The sequence below is a fragment of the Microcebus murinus genome, chromosome 17 (genome assembly GCF_040939455.1).
Source record: "Microcebus murinus isolate Inina chromosome 17, M.murinus_Inina_mat1.0, whole genome shotgun sequence".
Taxonomy (NCBI): Eukaryota; Metazoa; Chordata; class Mammalia; order Primates; family Cheirogaleidae; genus Microcebus; species Microcebus murinus.
This window is the reverse complement of record NC_134120.1, coordinates 50,493,531-50,514,023: the sequence shown is the minus strand read 5'-3', so window position 1 is coordinate 50,514,023 and position 20,493 is coordinate 50,493,531. Positions and strand designations below refer to the sequence as shown.

The window sequence follows — 20,493 nt, the reverse complement described above, 5'->3', positions numbered from 1 at the left end:
TAATGTTCTCCAGGGATTAGGGAGTCCTCTCTTGAGTGAGATAAAGACAGAAAATGTAACTAAAATGTTTGTACCCTCATAATATTGTGAAATTAAAAAAAAGTAGAAATAAATTTGGAAAAAAAAAAGAGATTATTGAGTATTTTGGACCCAGATTATTTTTGGGGTTTCAGGATATAAATCTGTTTTATATTGGAGCTTCAGCCAATAGAATCCAGAGTTAGCACAGTTTTATTGCAGAATGTGACCTCTTAGATGAAAATATATCTGAGTCGTTTTAACAATATAGGTACAGTATGTCTATAAATCTTTTGCCAAAATTATTGTGATTTGTTTCAATCTTAATCTTGAAAATCACAGTATCTTGCTATAGAGATAAGGAGAGACATATTTATACTGATAATTTTAAAAAGTCTTTGAGTACTTGCCAAGCTGTTTACATCATTGTGGAAATATAGATCCGATTTTTGACTTAATATTTTAGGGGTAAATGAGGTTCAGCTACTTAGTAAAATTTTTAATTTAAAAAATCAAGACATTAGCCAAATATTTTATTTAAATATTTCACTTTTAATAGATAGAATTAAGAGGATATTTTATTGCCTGTAAAATTTTAAGGAGCAGTATTAAATAAATTTTATTTTCAAATCTATGCCTGTGCTTAGCACTGAATAGCTCAATTTAGTAATATTGAATTTCTTTTATTTATGGTACATACACATATATATGCATATTTTCCACTGCCAATTGGGTCATTATAGTTTAATAGCTTTATTGAGGTATAAATTACATGCGATTAAATTCATTCATCATAGTTGTATAATTCAATGATTTTAAGTACATTTATAGAGTTATCCAATCATCATTTCAATCCAGTTTTAGAACATTTTCCATCACTTCCAAAGGATCACTTCAGCCTATTTATAGTCAATTTTCCTGCCCACCTCAAGCCCCAGACAACCACTAATCTGTTTTCTGTCTATAAATTTGTGTTTTCTGACACTTTATCATGATAATGGAATTTGCTGGCTTTGAGTTTAGTTTGGTCTTCTGTTTCTAGTTTTTAAAGGTGAAGGCTTAAGGTACTGATTTCAGATCCTTCTTTTCTGATATCATGAGTGAAACTATAAATTTCCTTCTTAGCATTGCTTTAACTGTGTCCCATAAATTTTGATACAATGTGCAATTATTTTCATTCAGTTTGAAATATAGTCTAATACTCCTTGCAATTTGTTCTTTGATTCATGTTTTACTTAGAAGTATTTAAATTAATTTACAAATATTTGTGGATTTCTCAAATTTCTTTCTGTTGCCTATTTCTAAGTTTTTTCCATTGTGGTCTTAGAATGCACTGTATAATTATAATACTTCTAAATTTATAAAGATTATTTTGGAATATATTCCATGTGAATTTGATGAGAATGTGTGTTTTGCTGTTTTTGAGTAGGGTTTTCTATAAATGCTGGTTACTTAAAGTTAGTTGATAGTGTTCGAATCTCCTACAAGCTTGATTTTCTGTGCAGTTATTTTGTTAATTATTGAGAGTGGGATACTGAGATTTCCAGCTATTACTGTTGAATTGTCGGTTACTCATTTTGATTGTCAGTTTTTTGTTCATAGATTTTGAATTTCTGATATCAGGTGAATGTACATTTACAATTTGTAATATAGTTCTCTGAATTGATTCTTTCATCATTATAAAATGTCCTTCTTTGCCACTAGTAAAAAAAATTCATTTTAGTCTGATAGTTTATGACAGTTCCTATTTTTTGTTTTTTTCCTGAATATGGGTCACAATTTCCTGTTTCTTTGCATATCTCATAATGTTTTTTGAAAACTACACATTTTACATAATATATTGTAGCAACTCCAGATTTGGGGCCCAAGCATGTTTTATTGTCACCACTGTTTGTTTATTTCTTGCATGAACTACTTCTGTAGAGTCTGTATCCCCTGCAGCAGATAGCTACTGATGACTCCATGCATATTTAAAAATTCTTCTTGAATTTCAAGTCCAGTTTCCTAGATGTTGCCACTGTGTCAGGTTAGCTTAGTTGTCATCCCTTGAATTATCACAGTGTATATTCAAACACAGTGTACATTCAATCACAGTGTATATTGCGCCAATGAGACTTCCACCTTTTCTGATGGATCCATGTGTAGGTTAGGTAACACAGAGTTTAGTGATATTCCACCCAGCTTTTTGTTTCCAGTGGCCTTGTTTTTCCTTTGCATGTATGAAAGACCTCACGGCCACGCCATCATGCGTGTATGGACAGCCAGGACCCTCTCTGGTCTCCCCTGAATGTGCATGCTGCCTTGTCCATGTGTGCAAAATCTCAGGCCACCAGCGATATGTGGGAGCTTATCAGGGCCACTCTGGATGTCTCGTTTCCTGGATCTCCCTGTAAATTTCTGGCTAGGCTGCCAGTCCATTGTTTGCTCCAAGCAGGATGGCAAACTCAGGCTAGCTGTGATGGTTGCCACAGACATTGCTTCCAGTAATGCCAAGGGGGTTGGGGTTATTCCTTGCTCCTCTCCAAGTCAAGTTAGCCCCTCCAGCAGGGAAGCTGCTATTTTCATGGCTTGGCAGAGACTCTTGTGTTCTTAGCCAAAGTTCGGCATTTTTTTCTCGATTAAATGCCTTTGAAATACTTGTATGTCTTTGATTTCCAGAGTCCTGAAGTGGTTATTTTTGACACTTTCATCCATTTTTTCCCAGTTCTCTTTATTATGGTAAAATACACATAACACAAAATGTATTATCTTAACCGTTTTAAATGTACAGTTTAGTGGCATTAAGTGCACTCATATTTTTGCGCAGCCTTCGCCAACATCTGGCTTCAGAACTCTTTTTATCTTGCAAAACTGAAACTCAGTACCCAATAGACAATAACTCCCTATTCACCCCTCTCCCCAGCCCTTAACATCCACTTTTCTACTTTCTGTCTCTGTGATTTTAAGTACTCTAAGTGAAATGAGTGGAATCATAAGTATTTGTCTTTTTGTGACTGGCTTATTTCATTTAGCAAATTATCCTCACATTCCATTCACATTTTAGCAAGTATTAGAATTTCCTTTCTTTTTAAGGGTGAATATTATTCCATTATATATATATATATAGCACATTTTGTTTATCCATTCACCCATCAATCAACACTTGGATTGCTTCCATGTTTTAGCTATTCTGAATAGTGCTGCTGTGGACATGGGTGTACAAGTGTCACTTGAAGACCCTGTTTTCACTTCTTTTGAATATATGATCAGAGATGGAATTGCTGGATCATAAGGTAATTTTTACTATTTTGAAGAGTCATCATACTGTTTTCCATAACAGCTGCACCATTTCAAATTCCCACCAAGAGTGCACAAGGGTTTCAGTTTCTTCATATCCTCCTCAAAACTTGTGTTTTCTCTTTTTTAAAATTTTATTTTATGGCAGCCATCCTAATAGATGTGAGGCGGTATGTCATTGTAGTTTTGATTTGCATTTCCCTAATGATTAGTGATGTCGCGCATCTCCTCATGTGCTTATTGGTCATTTGTATGTCTTCCTTGGAGAAACATCTACTCAAATCCTTTACCCATTTTAAAATTGGGTCTTTTATCTTTGGAGTTTAGCAGTTCTCTATATATTCTGGATATTAATCCCTTATCACTGTGGCCCCCAACTCACTGGGCAGTGAACTGGTACCACGGCTGCAGAGCTCCGCAGATCTTGTCCCCCTTTCAGGGAAAAATTGTCTTCCATGAAACCTGGAGGGGCGGCACATCAGGAGGTGAGCAGTGGGAGAGCAAGCAAAGATTCATCTGTGTTTACAGCTGCTCCCCTCCCCTTCGCTGGCATCACTGCCTGAGCTCCACCCCCCTACCCCATTCCCCACCATCCGTGGAAAAATTGTCTTCTATGAAACTGGTCCCTGGTGCCAAAAATCTTGGGGGCTGTTGCTCTATCAGATATTATTTTCAAACTTTTTTTTTATTCTGTAGGTTGCCTTTTTTCTTTGCCAATACCGTGTTTTGATGCACAAATTTTTAATATTCATGAAGTTCAATTTATCTATTTTTTTTCTTTTGTTGCCTCTGCCTTTTGTGTTATATCAAAGAAAGCATTGCCAAATCTGATGTTGTGAAGCCTTTGTCCTATCTTTAAGATTTGATAGTTTTAGGTCTTAGAATTTGTTTTGAATTAATTTTTGTGGCATTAGATAAAGGTCCAACTGCATCTTTTTTGTATGTGAATATCCATTTTTCCTAGCACTATTTGTTGAAAATACTATCCTTTTTCCATTGAATGGTCTTGGCATCATTGTCAAAAATTGTTTGACCATAAATGTAAAGGTTTATTTCTGAGCTGTTTATTCTATTCAGCTGGTCTACAATCTGTCTGTCAGTACCAGGCTGTTTTGATTATATTACCTTTGTAGTTAAGTTTTGAAATGAGGAAATGTAGGTTCACCAGCTTTTTCTTTTTCTTTTTCTGTATTGTTTGGCTGCTCAGGGTACCTTGAAAATTGATTATTATTTCCTATACAGTTTTAATTTTGAAAAAACAATTTAATATTTTGGTCCCTTTTGAATATACCATCAATCAAATATATTATGTTAATTAATAGAAACATTATTATTAAAATATTAATTTCTTAGACACTTCCCAGAAACCCTTTTATGAAAATTTCTTCCAAAATCTAGAAAGAAAATCTATAATTTCTGTTGATTTCCCCTACAGAGGATGTAGCTATAGCTAAAGTTTAGGTTTATGTTTGTCTCATCATTTGACTCTTCTCATAAAGAACAGATAATTATAATCACAACTTCTGTTGATTCTTCTTCCATCCCATCAGTATTCTCTGTTCCTTTCCTTTTCATTCTGCATAGTAAATCCCTTTAACTGTATAGTGCTGTGTTCCTAAAAGTAGATTATAGACTTCACTTTTCTTACCAATCCACCAAACTTACTTCATTTATCTTTGTTTATCATCTTTTTGTGTGTGTGTGAAAAATATTTCATTTGCATGACTTCACTTAAGATGAAACTCTTCGCTTTCACTTTCATGAGGCCCACCTTTTAATTCACACTTTTTTCTATCTCTGTTTGGTCTCACATCCTAGTCACTTAGCTTCCGTTTCATAAGTCTTTTCTGGACCCTCTTTGTTCTTCCTCTCACTCTTGCCCTTTTTCTATTGTAATATGAATGAAATAATTAATTCCTGTTTTATAATTTCTTATTTTAATTCACCCTCAAGCACACATATCCAATTTCACTCTTTCTAGAAACATAACATTAAGTTAACATTAAGAGTGCTTCCTGGCACCCTCCTCAGCATAAATTCCTGTTCCCTGTACATATCAATAATTCTTTTTCCCTGTTCCTCAAAACATGTGTTTCTGGCTTCTGGCCGGAGGCTCTGTCTCCCAGCCTGTTGGAATGGCCACCTGCAGGTTATAACCATTTATGAGAAATAAAGCTCTCCTTTCCAAATGTATAAACCTCATCATCTTTTCAGTTGACAATATCCAGCTCTTCCTTCCATACTTACCAGTCAAAGGCGTGGGAGCAAGAGAGAGGCCTAGAGTGATAATTTAATAGGTTTCCCTTCACATGAAGAAGACGCTATGGGTGGGGAGTAAGTATTCCACAGTACATCTCTAATGCTTCTCTTTGCACTTAGAATAAAACATGAACTCCTTGCCTGAGGTCACTAGGATTGAGTGGGCGTCTCCTCCACCTTCATCTTTTCTAACTCCCCTACCCACTCCCATGCGGCAGACACACTGGCTTCCATTCTTTATTTCTCAAACATGCCACACTAATCCTTGGAGGACTTTTAATTTTCTTTTCCTTCTTTAAGGACCATTCTACCCTCAGGTCTTGCATGACTAATTCTTTTAATTATTCACATTCGTGCTCAAATGTCACCTCAGAGTAATAACATGACCACCCAATTTAAAGGAAATCTTTCAGTCATTTATCATCTTATTATATTAGCTTCATAGAACCAATCATTATCTGAAATTATATTGTGCATCCATGTGTTTGCAAATGTATAGTATGCAACTCTTGAATATCAACTTCATGGAAGCAGGAATGCTGACTGTTCTTGTTCCCCACTTTATCCCCAGTGTCCGAACAGCGCCTGCTTCCAGTAGGCCCTGTGTAAAGATTTGTTGAACAGATGAACAGTTTATGCTCTGTGTTACTCCATCTGATCCTTCCAGCAGGCAAACCCTGAGTTAAAAGCTCCAGTCTTGGGCAAACACATGCACAGATGTTTATAATCAACCAACTCTTAAAGCATTGGCTACACTGTGGTTCATGTTTTAGATTATCTGGGTTGAGAGGCAGTTAGACACATAGGTAAGTGCCTCCTACCAGCTACATTTCTTGCTGCTGTAGGACTGTGGAATCCCTGGGACTGAGTGGAAAATAGGCCTTGGGCTCCAAGGAGTCTCTTTGTTCCTCAGTGGGCAGGTGCTGGGAAGCACTGGGCCGTTTGACCCATGGACCTTCCAGCCACAAGGTGATGTCAGCTGCTCTTGCCAGAGATGTCAGTCATGGTGGGCTTCTCTGTTATGCTGCAGAATTCTCAGGGTGTAGGATGCTCCAGCTACTCTAGCTGCTATCTTATCTAGAAATAGAGAATTACTTACATGATGAGTCAAATAATTAATTCCTACTGAAATTATTTATTGAGTATCTTCTATATTCCAAAGCATAATTTAGACACTGGAAATACAGAAGTGAAAAGACTCCTGTTTTGTAAAGTTTACCTTCTGGTACCTTCTGGAAGTTTAACTTCTGGTACCTTACCTTCTACAGACAATAAAGAAATAAATGGTATATCATATATATATATATACATACATATATATATATATATATATATATATATATATATAAAATGAGGGGTGAGTCCTGTGGAGAACAGTAAGGCATGAAATGATAGGAATCCATTTAAAAAGGTGCCATTTGAGCACCAGAGGGAGAAGGGAGAGAGTTATCTTTGTGGTTACTTATGCTGGGGGAACTGCAAGTGCAAAGGTGCTGTGCAGTGTACTCAGCACGTTCTAGAAAGATAAAGGAGACCAGTGGACTAGAGAGAGCAAAGAAAGGTGATAATAGTAAAGAATGAGGTCAGAAAAGTAACAAGGGGCCAGAGTATGGGGTTTTGGGGGCAGAGGAATGTCACGTGCTAACTTGTAGTTTAAAAGAATCACCTGGGTCACAGCACTGAGCACACACTGTAGGGAACCAGGAGAGAGTTGGGCGATAGAAAACCATTTCAAGAATCCAGGCAAGAGGTAACAGTGGGCAAGAATAGAATGATACCAGCGAAGGGGATGGAAAATGCTCAGATTCAGCATGTATTTTTAAAGTAAAGCCAATGGGATTTTCTGATGCATAAGAGGAGAAAATGATGACATCAATATTTTTGACTTGTTCCCAGACTTCACTACTATTCAATATATCCATAGGACCCCCTAAATCTATTGCAGTTTTAATACAAGGAAAAAATGTTTTTGACTTATGTTACTAGAAATATAAAGTTGTCAGTTTTGACATTGGAAAGAACTGGAATGGGCAGGTTTGGTGGGGTATCAGGAGTTCCGTTTTGGATGTGTACACTCTAAGATGCCTGTTAGTTATCTTCATAGAGATGTGCGGTGGCTGTTGCATATAGATCTGGATCCAGGAAAGAGATCTGGATTGGAGACATAAGATTGGGAGTTGTCAGTGAATCGATAGTATTTACACCTAGCAGACTGCATGAGTTTACCAAAGGAGTGAGCCTCTAGGAAATAAAGAGAACCCTTCAAATGAGGCTGAGAAGGAGCCATTCATGAGGGAAAGGGGGAACCAGGTGGGTCCATGCAGAGAAGAAAGAGTCCTGTCGACTTGGGTGTGATCACGTCTGTCAAAGGCGGTATGGGGGCAGGAGTGGCAGATGTACAAGGTGAACACCTGACTTCTGCACTTAGCAATGTGGTTATCATTGATGATTTGACAGGGGAGTTGCATTGGAGCTGATCAGAGCTGTGATCCAATCTGTAAGATAGAATTGGTAGGAGAAGCACTAGAGACAGCAAACAAATAACTTTTGAGAAGTTTGCTGTAAAGAGAGCAGAAAGGGAAGCAGAGAGCAGTAGCTAGATGAGTATGGGGGATTCAAGAGATGATGTCTCTTTTTTATTTTTTGTAACTTTTTATTTTGAAATTATAGATTCACAAGAAATTGCAAAAAAAAAAAAAATGTCCAAGGAGGTCACATGTACTCTAAACCCAATTTTCCCCAAAGATAACAACTTGCACAACTATAGCACGATATCACAACCAGGAAACGAACATTGGCACAATTCACAGAGATTATGACAATTTCGCCAGTGATCCCTGCAGTCGTGTCTGTGTTGAGGGAGTATGTGTTCTACTTAATTTTATCACAGTGTAGACTGTGTAACCACCAGCACAATCAAGACCCAGAACTCTTCATAACCACGTGTCTCCCTTGCGCTATCCCTTTAAAACCATACATTCTTCATCCCTGACCCCTGGCAACCACTAATCTATTCTGCATCTCTATAATTTTATTATTCTAATAATAGTATATTAATAGGATTATAATTATATAATATATTATATATTTGTATTATATAATATATATTATATTATTATTATATTATATATATTATATTCTTATAAGATTATATATATTATATTATATATTATATAATATTGTACATATTATATTATATATAATATATAATTACATTATATTATCTAATTATATAATGTATATTATATATAATTATATTATATATGTTATATATAATATATAATTATATTATATAATGTAATTATATAATTACATAATATAATTATATATAATTATATAATGTAATTATAATTATAATATATAACCATTGAGGGCTGACTTTTTACACTCAATATAATTCCCTTGAGATTCACCCAAACCATTGCATGTATCCATAGTTCCATTTTATTTCTTAGTAGCAGGCCGTGGTACAGATGTACCTGTTGAGGGATGTTGCAGCTGTTTTCAGTTTCTGGCTATTATGAGTAAAGCTGCTATGAACATTTGTGTACATGTTCTTATGTGAACATAAATTTCTGTTTCTCTGGAGCAAATGCCCAAGAGTACAGTTGCTGGGTTATATGTCAAATACATGCTGAGTTTTTTAAGATACCTCCACAGTGCTTTCCAGAACGGGTATACAATTTTACGTTCTCACCAGTGATGTGTGAGTGATCCGGGGTGTCCACTGGCCAGCATTTTGTGTTGTCACTGTCTTTTTATTTTAGCCATACTGATGTGTGCATAGAGAGAGATTTCTTTTTTTAGATGAGAGTAATTGCAGGAAAAGTCAGGAGGCTCCCTATACCTCTCATATTTTCTTAGGTAGCTCGAAGATTGTTAAAAACCCAGACTATATTTTAAAACGTTGAGTGGCTGTTGTGACATGTACATGCATGGATGTGTATTGTGCGTTGTGGGTGTGGAGGTGTGAAGATAATCTTGACCCACAGACATGAAGGGCAGAGAGGGGGCAGAAGCTGTGCTACCTTCCTGCCCACCATAAGAGTTCTGGCCAACACTCCTATAACAAAAGAAGGTTAACATGAGAAAAGCATATCAAATTTATTTAATCAAAGTTTTCTGTGACATGAGAGCCTTCAGAAAATGAAGACCCAAAGACTAAGGGAAAACTGTCTATTTTAATGAGGTTTGTTGAAGGATGGACAGCCATATAGAAATGTCATTGGACAAAAAGGGAACGATCGAATGGTGACAGCCTAGGGGGAACTCAACAGGGCTTGTGTGTCCAAATTCTTCTTGGTCTCTCCATGTGGCATTCCCTCCTCCTGGGTATAGGGCACTGTACCTTTTGGAATGAGGTTCTTAAGATGAGGTTGGCCAGAGAATTTCTTTATGGCCAGCTCCTACACAGAAAGGTGGGGGAAGGCTAGAGGAATATTCCTAGGTTTTATGGCTGGCTTTGGGGGAGAGGGGATCTAGTTTCTGTGACCCATCTTGGGGAATAGAAATTCTAGTTCTATGGCCTGCCTGCAGGAGAAAGAACGGGAGAAAGAAAGGCAGGGGAAGGTGAGAGAGAGACTTTGCTTCTGAGGCCCTGCCAGTGTCCTTGAGTTCAAAGTACTCAGCACATCCAAGCACCATACTTTGGGCTGAGCCCCAGCAGCAGCAAGCATGTGTTTGTTGCAGAACTCCCGTACCTGGCAACAGTGGTGGCAGTAGCCAGTTGGCTTTTTATATACCTCAGCATGCTGTTTATGCCTCAGCCTGAAGATCTCATTCATCTCAGCTGTACACGGCTGGCCACTAAACCTACTCAGCCTCTAGGGTGAAATTTATGCTAGTTAGCAATGACCTAGGAATTATAAATGTGCTTTCTTGTGTTTGTGTATCTATTGATTTGTTGGTCAGAGGGGACAGAGAATATGTAATTTCAAAGTGCCTAAAAGTTGATACAAGCTTATTAAACACTGCTTAGCCCAACATTAAACTTCATGACAAAAAAGAAAAAATACTTGAAAAATAGAATGGGGAAATCTATATATTTAAACATATATTCATATATAAATAAATTATATCTTATATATCATATGTGTTTATATTGTATTTTATATAGTTAAATATATATATTTAAAATATACTAGTTCAAGATTTCCACATTTTTAAGACACAAAATACTTTTCATTTTCAGTCTGAAAATAATGTTTTCTCTAAGCAAAATTTGCTCATCATAAAAAAATAATGAAAACGCAAAAGGCTGCGGAGAACCTTTTACAATGAGGAGGAAATTGTTTCATAAAGGAGAAAGCCAGACCTTAAAACTGCCAATCACATGCAGGTTGCAATCTCTTGGGAACCAGAAGGAGCCGGTGTTGTGGTTGTTTTGCTCATTATGAGGCTATCTCTCGAAGCTCCTTGTAAGAGCTTGTCTAAACAGCTGTAGCTACTTCAGGTCATTTGAAGCACGCCAGTGTGGGATGGGTGATCGTCAAGGAATTGTGACTCACTGCCCTACACTCAATGGGAAGCCTTTAAAAGCCAACTTATCCCCTGGGACTTAGAGAGAAAGGAAGAGCAAGATAAAACAAAGCAAAACGAAACAGGAGATGAACAGCTTGATGTTTTGAAGGCAGAGAGTGAACAGTTAAAAGACAGAAAGCTTTGGTGCGTGGAGACTTGTATTTTACATGCTGTAAATTCCTGACTTATAACAGATCCTTTAAAACCAAAGAGTTTCCTGGGAGCCAGAATCGTTGCCCAGGTACTGGCTTTCTTGCACGTGGTAACTGTATGTGATTATAGGTTTTTGATGTGCAGTTCTGCCCAGGAAGACTTTGGAGGAGTGAGTGAGGAACGTCTGTAATCCATGTGGATAATCATCATACTCACAGAGGGCTTTTGTGTGTGTTAGTGTCAAGTCACAAGCAGTTCCTCCTCCCTAGGAATTTCCAACCACATGTACAAAAGTAATGGAGACTCGTATGCAGAAAATCATCGGTGGGCAAGCATTAAGTCATATAAGTGTAAAGACTAAGATATTTCCATGAAATGCTGGTCACTGGTGTGTATTTTAAGGGCATAGGCAAGAGTGAGTGCAGAATTCTGGGTGGTGGTGGTTGCAGGTAGGGAAATACTAGCTTTTCTCAATTCAAAGAGAAGCTTATGGAAAAGTCAAGATGTCAGGTGTAGGTAAGTGGATGAGGAGTTGTTTGATGGCTACAGATGAAGGAGATTCAGGCATCAGGGGCTAATTTATAAAACAAGCAAGCAAACGAACAGGAATCACAGGACACGCGTCTTTGTTGAAGGCAAGCCCCTCCATGTCCTATGCTTATCTGTGCCCTGCATAGCAGGTAGGACAGTGACTTTCACTGAGCAGGGGCTGAGTAATTGTTATTAGCTTCATTGATAGGACTTTAAGGAGGCAGAGCGTTGCCTTTTCAAGCCAAGGTTAGAGAAAGTAGTGTTGATGAGAATGATGTGTGCACAGAAATGAAGGGTAAGATGCTGAGGAAAGGGGGAGATTTGGGAGCACTTTCCTCTGAAGGCCGGAGTTCTTGGCACGTGTAGTAGAATGGACCTGTCATGTTGTAGATAGAATTGAGAAGGCTGATGTGATTCTCCCCTTTTAGGTTGCATTATGCAGCAGGCAGAGTCGGGTAAGAAAGAAATTTGGCAAGAGGTAGAGAGGGGTGCCCTTGTTTTGATAGAGCTAGCAAATGCCTCTGAGTGATTCTAATAAGTGGCTTGATGCTGTTTCAAAAGTTGTGTGAACTTTTCTAGAAATAGTACTACGACGACGAGTTGACTTCAATGATGATCTTGTTCTGTTGCACCTCATAGTTCTATTTCAGATTTGTAAATTAAGCATGGCAGGGCAATCTGTGAGGTATGATTCTTATGGCAAAACTACTTGTTTTTAACACAGAGAAAAATGATTCTAAATGTTTGAAATATGTCTAAAGAAACTCCTTACTAGAGGAAAGTTATTAACTGTAAATCTTAGTATAGTTCCAACAAAAGGCATAAAATAAACAGAATAAATTTGAGCCTCGTATGACTTACATCAATTATTCCATTTGTAGCACCACGTTCGTACAAAAAGTATAATTTGTTGACGGTAAAACTCTAATACTTTGATAAATGATTTCCTATTCAGACTTATCTTTGTTCAAAAGGAATCAGAATTAACTGAAGCAGAAATAGATGGTTTTAGATATTGATATGTCTTGGTTTATTTTCAGGTACCATAGAGTCAAAAATATTTTATTGTGTTGTGTGTATGTGCATCATTTTAATTATCTTTTAACTTAGAAACAGAAATTAAACAGAAATTAAATCTCCTAAGAAAACATTAAGTTATGAGCCAGTGATCTAAGATTTTAGCATGTGTAATAAAATTAAATTAGTTATCTCAGAGCTACTAAGAACTTACAAATGTGACCCTGGAATAGATAAATATAGCTATTTTTATAAATTCTTACAAACCAGAAAACTCCTCTTCCAAATATGTCAAGCTTAATTTTCTGCTCTGTGGAGCACAGCTAGTGAGGTAGCAAAGCCCAGTGACATTTTCCACAGTGTCAGTTGCCAGCCACTAGAAGCCTGTGGCAGTGTTTGATTCTACAGCAAGCACACTAACAATTGGTTGAAGAAAGGCTTATGTAATTCTACCTTAATATTCCTTTCTGTGGTGCTTACATCACTGTCAGAGAATTATAAAGGCAGAATCGAGTGACTGCTAAGGTGGCATTTTCTTACAGTTATGAGCCAATACAAGGTCTGTCTGTGCTTTCTGCAGATTACTTTAGTCAACCTCTCCATTTTTTGCTAAACTCCTAAAGAAATGGACCATATTTGTGTGCTCATTTTAGTATGTGTTGGGACTCTGATTTTAGTGGTCATTATTTCTGCAGAGTGGCCTATATTAATTCCAAAGTCTTCTCGAGAGCACTAATCAGTAAAATAATGACATGCCACTACCTGGGTTCTAATAATTCTTTGGTAATTAGATCAAACCTTCAATTGGAAAAATTGATAATGGCAGCAGGAAGGAAAAAAATTCACTTTATTTATTGTATGAATAGCATAGAAAAGAAGTAAAAAGAAGACCTCTACAATATAATGGACAAAAGTATGTGTATATTGTGAAATTCTATTAAAGTTCTAGGGGAGAAATGATTACCCAAATAGTCCCCCTGCAGCAGTCCCGTGTTTGTGGATCTGTAAATGACTTTCTTTGTACACATAGTAACACCTCATTTACCAGCACTGTTGTTGAACAGAAGACTTATAAATAAGTATATTTTCTAGATAACTTGAACATATTTCAACTGCTGAATTTATTTTATTATTTAAAGAAATGAATTGTATAATTTATTTCCCAGGCTTCTTTTCATGAAGATGTTGATTATAATTTAACCTTTTTTTTTTGTCTTAAAGGTGTTGCCTTTGGAATTAAAAAAAATATCTATAGATAAATATAGATAGATAGATAGTCTGACCACATTCTAGACACTGTATTACAGGCCATGCAGGTAGTATAGAGACTAAGAGGGATCTTGAATGTCTCACATCTATTGGTTGAAACCAATACCTGTGTGACTGGTACTCACGTTTCATGGGTTAATTATGGATTTAGTTACATTGTAATTCTCTATCTTCCCCAATAGAAGATAAAATGCTCAAGGAAAGGGACTGTGTATTACTTACGTGTTTAAAAATGAGACTTCCAGGGACAAATTCATGGCTAGCTGGCTGCAATTTAAGGGATTTCAAATTGACTAATGTCAGCAATTGGAGTAGATATACATGGGAAATTCTAGAAATTTTACAATTTTTGAGGGAAAATGTGATATTTACTTTTATGTTAAGGAAAATTGAAACACATTGTTTTGCATTAGCACCATTATTTAGCTAGAGGCATTTTGTTAGTGTAGGAAAATAAAAGGTCTCATTTTTTATTTTATTTTATTTTTTTTTATTTATTTTTTTTTATTTATTTTTTTTTGAGACAGAGTCTCACTTTGTTGTCCAGGCTAGAGTGAGTGCCGTGGCGTCAGCCTAGCTCACAGCAACCTCAAACTCCTGGGCTCGAGTGATCCTTCTGCCTCAGCCTCCCGGGTAGCTGGGACTACAGGCATGCGCCACCATGCCCGGCTAATTTTTTATATATATATCAGTTGGCCAATTAATTTCTTTCTATTTATAGTAGAGACGGGGTCTCGCTCTTGCTCAGGCTGGTTTTGAACTCCTGACCTTGAGCAATCCGCCCGCCTCGGCCTCCCAAGAGCTAGGATTACAGGCGTGAGCCACAGCGCCCGGCCAAAGGTCTCATTTTTAATTTGTTTTTTTCCTTAAAAAATAATCAGGTTTGGTACACATATATTAAAAATATTTTTCTATGATATCGCAGGGTGCTAAACTTTATTGTATCCAGTAACTAATATTTCCCTCTACTTTTTGAGAGGAAATAAACACATTGAACAGATAGAATAGTTAGCATTTGTAGCAAAACTCAGCATATTATCTTTTCTCATCCTGCAAAGTGGTAAACAGATATCCAGGCATACTTTTTCAGGAAAGGCTTTGAAGAATAAAAAGGTTTGTTTTTTTTTTTTCTTCTGATATTTTATGAAGAAATACATTCTCAGAAGTTAATACTTAGTTTGACTTACATCCTTTGGAAAGCTCTGTCTGATAATGTATTGATAATGTGTTTAAACTGTGAAAACTGATGTACATCCAAGAAATTTTTTTCTCTTAATTTTCCAGTATTTAAAACCTACCTACAGTAAAGCACATGACTCTTCAATGTACAGCTTGGTGAACATCACAGATTAATAAAGCTGGGAAACCCCCACGAATATAGAGATACAGAATATTGTCATCTGCCTAAAGGCCTCCCTTGTCACTCCTCCTAATTAATACCCCCAGAAGTACTCACTGTAATGAATTTTTTCACCATAAATTAGTTGTTACCAGTTTTTGAATTTCATAGAAATGGAATGATATACTGTTTTCTCTTGATATTTTCCTCAATATGATCTCTGTGGTGTTGATCCATGTTGTATGTAACAATAGTGTGATCTTTATGGCTGCAGAGCAGTCAATTTTATAAATATATCACAATTTTTTTCTTTTTATTCTCTTGTTTGTACCTTTTAACCAAGATCTCCCCTTCTTCCTCACCCCAGACCCAGGAACCCCCATTCTACCCTCTATTACTACGAATTTGTGCCACAAACATCATTTTCTGGTTCCGGACCTGATCCAGGATCACATATTGCATTTACTTGTTATGTCTCCTTATTCTCATTTGACTTGGGGACTTCCTTAGATTTTCTTACTCTTTCCTGACCTTGATATTTTTGAAGGGTGCTGGCCAGTCATTTTGGGGAATGTCCCTCAGTTTGGTTTGTCTGATGTTTCTTCATGGTTACATTCAGGCTATTCAGTTTCTCATGAATACCCTGTAAGCTATGATTTACCTTCTCAGAGCTTCGTATCAGGAGTACATGACGTCATTGCATCTCATTCCTGGTGAGGTTAAGTTTGACCACTTGACTGAGTGGAGTCCCTCAGTTTTCTCCACTATAAATTTACATTTTTCCCCTTATAGTTAGTAAGTGTCTTATGGGGAGATAGTTTGAGACTATGCTGGTATTCTGTTTTCTCATATACCTTTTGCCCATGAAGTTTAGCCTCCATCAGTGATTCTTGCCTGTAAAACAGTTACCTTGATTTTTGTGAGGTAGTAATTTTTTCATTTCCATCACTCTTTATTAATTTGAATTCTAGTCCGAGGATGGGCTGTCTTATCCTTACTTATTCATTTAAATACTTATTTGTAGTATGAATTCAGGATGTTTATTTTATTCCATGAGATAAACTTCATTGTTATCATTATTTAGTTTGTTGCTCACCTTATTCTAGAATTAATTGGTCATTGGCAGCTCCTTCCAGTTGGTTCCTATGTCCTTTTGATGCACCATCAAATTTTGAGCACATGCCTACTCTCTGGCACCGCACGATCTTGTAGCCTTATCTTGCTCCATTTCCTCATTTTGCTCATCTCTGCTCATCACTGAAATCAGCCATGCTTCAAAGGACTTTTGGTTCTTTTTATTGGAGAAGGGTGTTTGGAAGACAAGATCTGAGTGCTAGGTGTGTTCATTGCCCTTTTGCCATTGCTTCTAGGTCTTCTCTCGATTGACAGAGTTAGGAAATATGTTTGTATGTACACATGTGTGCACACATCTGTATTTATTTCATATCAGTGAATACACACACACAATCCTGTGTCCATACTGAAGCATCTGATTATAGATCAGCATCACAGGGTTCATTCTAGCCAAATCCCATCCATGATTTGTGACTCCTCTTTTTAACATACAGGAACCTTACTGTCATTAGCATCGATATATTTCATTATTTTCTCAATTCTCACGTATACATTAAAGTAGTTCCATAATTGCGATTTCATATCACTGTGGAAAACAAATCTTTATCCAGAGTACAGTATGAGTGTACAATGTTTCTTTTACCTCGGAGTACATAGACAAGATACTGTTTCCCAAAGTTCCTTAGGTTCTATTCCTTTCCATCTCCTTCAGTGTGGTTGTAATTTTTAATTATAATTCAGTGTACATGAAGGCTGTTAATTTCTGAATATTAATTTCATGTTCTGATGCTGTATTGATAATTAATTTTATCAGTCGCTGTGCGCAGACTTTTTTAAAATTTAAGCTCAATCCGCAGGACACACCACCACAAGCCACACCAGTTTTACTTACATTTATTGAGGGGGAAGAGAAAAAGAGAGAAAGTAAGAGAAAAGTACCACAGGGGAAGAACACAAAAGAGTAATCATACCACCAGGACCCCATTATCAGCACCAGAGGCTGATCATCACAGGTGATCTCAACACCGGAGGGAGGCTAATCCTCGCGGGCAGTCTCTCAGGCAGTGGTGAAGGCAACAGGCTGGGATATCAAGCAGGTAGGCATGCCAAGAGGTTGAATAGGAAAAAATGGCGGCCCCTGGGGGCTTTTCTGTGCTGTTTATATAGTGGTCTGAACAAAGGAAGGCTTTGGCACCAAAAAGGCATATGCTCTGGTCACGTGAGGTCCTGGATCTGGCCAGGAGCCGGGGCCTATAGTGACTGATCTCGTATAACAGTTCTGGGCATGAGCCTAGGGTAAACATTCCTGGACAGCCCAGGATAAACAATCCTAGGCAGTCCACGAAGTCCAGGATAAACATCCCCAGGACTCAGAGCTATCAATTCCCGTTTCCTCAAGAAGTGGCCAACTTCTCCAGGGAACTGGTGCATACCTTGAGCCATATATACTTACATGACCCCAAGTAGGCCTTAACATTTTGAATTTCAGTATAGATGCCTTACTAAATTATTTTATTGTTGACATGGTATTGTTATGGATTCTTTAGTGTTTTTCAGATACCTTATCATCTGTAAGTAGAGATAGTTTTACCTTTCCTACCAATTCTAATACCATTGATTGATTGACTTTGTCTAACTGCATTTGCTAGTACTTTCAATAATGAATGATAGTGGAGATACTGGGCATCCTCCCCTCATTCCCGATCTGAGGATCTGAGTAAAAAGGCTTCTACTGTTTTCTGATTAAGGTACTAGTTTTAGGACTGAGGAATATATATTTCTTTATGTTAAGAAAATGTGCATCACACTTATTTTCATGAGTGTTTTTACAATGAGTGAATGTTGAATTTCATTAAGGCTTTTCCGAATATATGCAAATAATCATACTGTGTACGTTATTAATAGATTGCCTAACATGAACCAACCTTGCATTTCTGTAATAAATCTCACTTGGTTGTGTGCATTATTTTCTTAGTATGACATTGTGTTATGTTTGCTAACATTTCTTTTAGTACTTTTGTGTTGGTATTCATAGACAATATTGGCCTATAGATTTATTTTCTTTTGAATAAAATTTTTTAGATTTAGGTATCAACATTATACTGGGTTAATAAACAAGAATCAGACATTTTATTTCTCATTTCCAGTGTTTTGGGACAATTTGAAGAGTATTAGGACTATTTGGTCTTTCAATGTTTTGTAGATATTGACACTATCTGGACCTGGTCGTTTTTTATGATGTTTATCCTTAATAACTTTCTCTATCTTTTGTATGGAAATTGATCTCTTTAAACTTTCTGTCTCTAGTGGGGTGAATTTTGGTAGTATGTATTGCCCTGCAAAATTATCCCTTTTATCTAGATTTTCAAACTTGTATGCATAGATGTGTATAAAATAGTCCCTTATAATTTTTACTTCAATTCACCTTTATTTTTCAATATTTACTTTCTTCTGTCATTTCTTATTTTGTATAGTTTTGCCTTCTCTCTTTTTGTTCCTGGTCAAGGTTACTAATGGTTTGTTTATTAAGTTTTTTGAAAAATTAAGGATTTTGATTTATTAATAATTACCGTTTTGGGATTCTCTAAATTAATTTCTACTTTAATCTTTATTTCCTCCTGTATGCATTTATTTAGCTAGAAATTTAATTTGTTTATATTATTAATTATTCTCTCATTTCCCTTGATGAAAGCATTTAATTGATGTACAGAAACAATGCAATCCTAGTATATCACAAAAATTTCTTTTTGTGGAAATTAACCAACTGATTCATTTAGAAAGAGGCCAGAGAATCAGATAGACATGGCCTAAGTCCCAACTCTACTGTTTTTTTGTTGTCTGACTTTACCAAATTCCTAATTACCTGATTTTCAGTTTCCTTATTTGTAAACAGAAATGATAACATCTCATCTGAGGATTAAGTGAGATAATTTCTGAAAAGCATCAACCCAGTGTTTTACACTGTGTGTTCTATAATTGGGCCCTCTCTCTATCTTCCTGAGGGAAAGGATCAAATAATCACTCTTTATTGAGCACTGTTAAAAGCATTTTACTGGTATTAACTTATTCTTTTCACAACCTTCCACAGAGGACCAGCATAGTTTGCCCAAAGAGGCAGGGTAGGTGACTGAGCTCTGACATGAAGCTCGGCCATCTGACCCAGAATGCTGTTTTGTTTTGTTTTTTAATTTAATGATATGCTTTTTTTTTTCTTTTCTTTTAGAGACAAGGTCTTCCTCTGTCTCTGAAGGGATCCTCCCACCTCAGCCTCCCAAGTAGCTGGAACTACAGGTGCCCAGCACTGCACCTGGCTAATTTTATAATTAGTTTTTTGTAAAGATGTGTCTCTCTGTGTTGCCCAGGCTGGTCCCAAACTCTTGGCCTAAAGTGATTCTCCTGCCTTGGCCTCCTAAAGTGCTGGGATTATAGGCATGAGCCACTGCACCCAGCCAAAGGCTACACTCTTGATGACTAGGTTTGCCTGCCTCTAAACTGTTGATTAAAAGATAAGACTAAGGCTGTTATTCATGTTGTTTACCATGTACAAGTTATGTTGAAAAAGTAATAATGAAGCTCTGTTAACAGTTCCTGTCCTTCTTTGTCCTCTTCTGTATTTCAGCACATTGTGAGTGGTGCTCCAGAGCCTGTTCAAGTGATTAACACATAGACCTTTCCCTGGGACACTTCCTTGAAAGGACCAGTGTACATCCAATTTGCTTCAAAATAATCCCAGATTAGTGGAGTTCTTCCAAAGAAGACTACTACGTTTGTCCCACTGAGACTGGGTAAGAGTTTGAAAATATATTTACCGTTTGCAGATGATATGTGATGTCATGACTGCTTCTGAAATATTTCTGCCTTATAAATTGCAAAGCTATATTAACTAAGAAGACCCATGGTAGCAGGGAAACAGTGGGCTATTACAAAAAGGCATCGGTACCTTAATTGAGATGTGTGTTATTAGCTAAGCACATGCTGATGTATTTGAAGATATTTTTATTACTCATGTAAAGTAGAGGGAGTTAACATTTGGTGCA

General features: G+C 36.8%; 1 protein-coding gene across 7 annotated transcripts in view; it reads left to right on the top strand.

Moving 5' to 3' along the window:
• The window catches only part of DLGAP1 (DLG associated protein 1), an 882,341-nt gene that overhangs the window by 89,396 nt on the left and 772,452 nt on the right, over positions 1–20,493 (top strand). For all 7 annotated transcript variants that reach the window (XM_020282327.2, XM_012745935.3, XM_012745931.3 and 4 more), the window contains exon 2: positions 20,076–20,241. The gene's annotated coding sequence lies outside the window, so the exon portion shown is untranslated. The remainder of the gene's footprint in view (positions 1–20,075; positions 20,242–20,493) is intronic.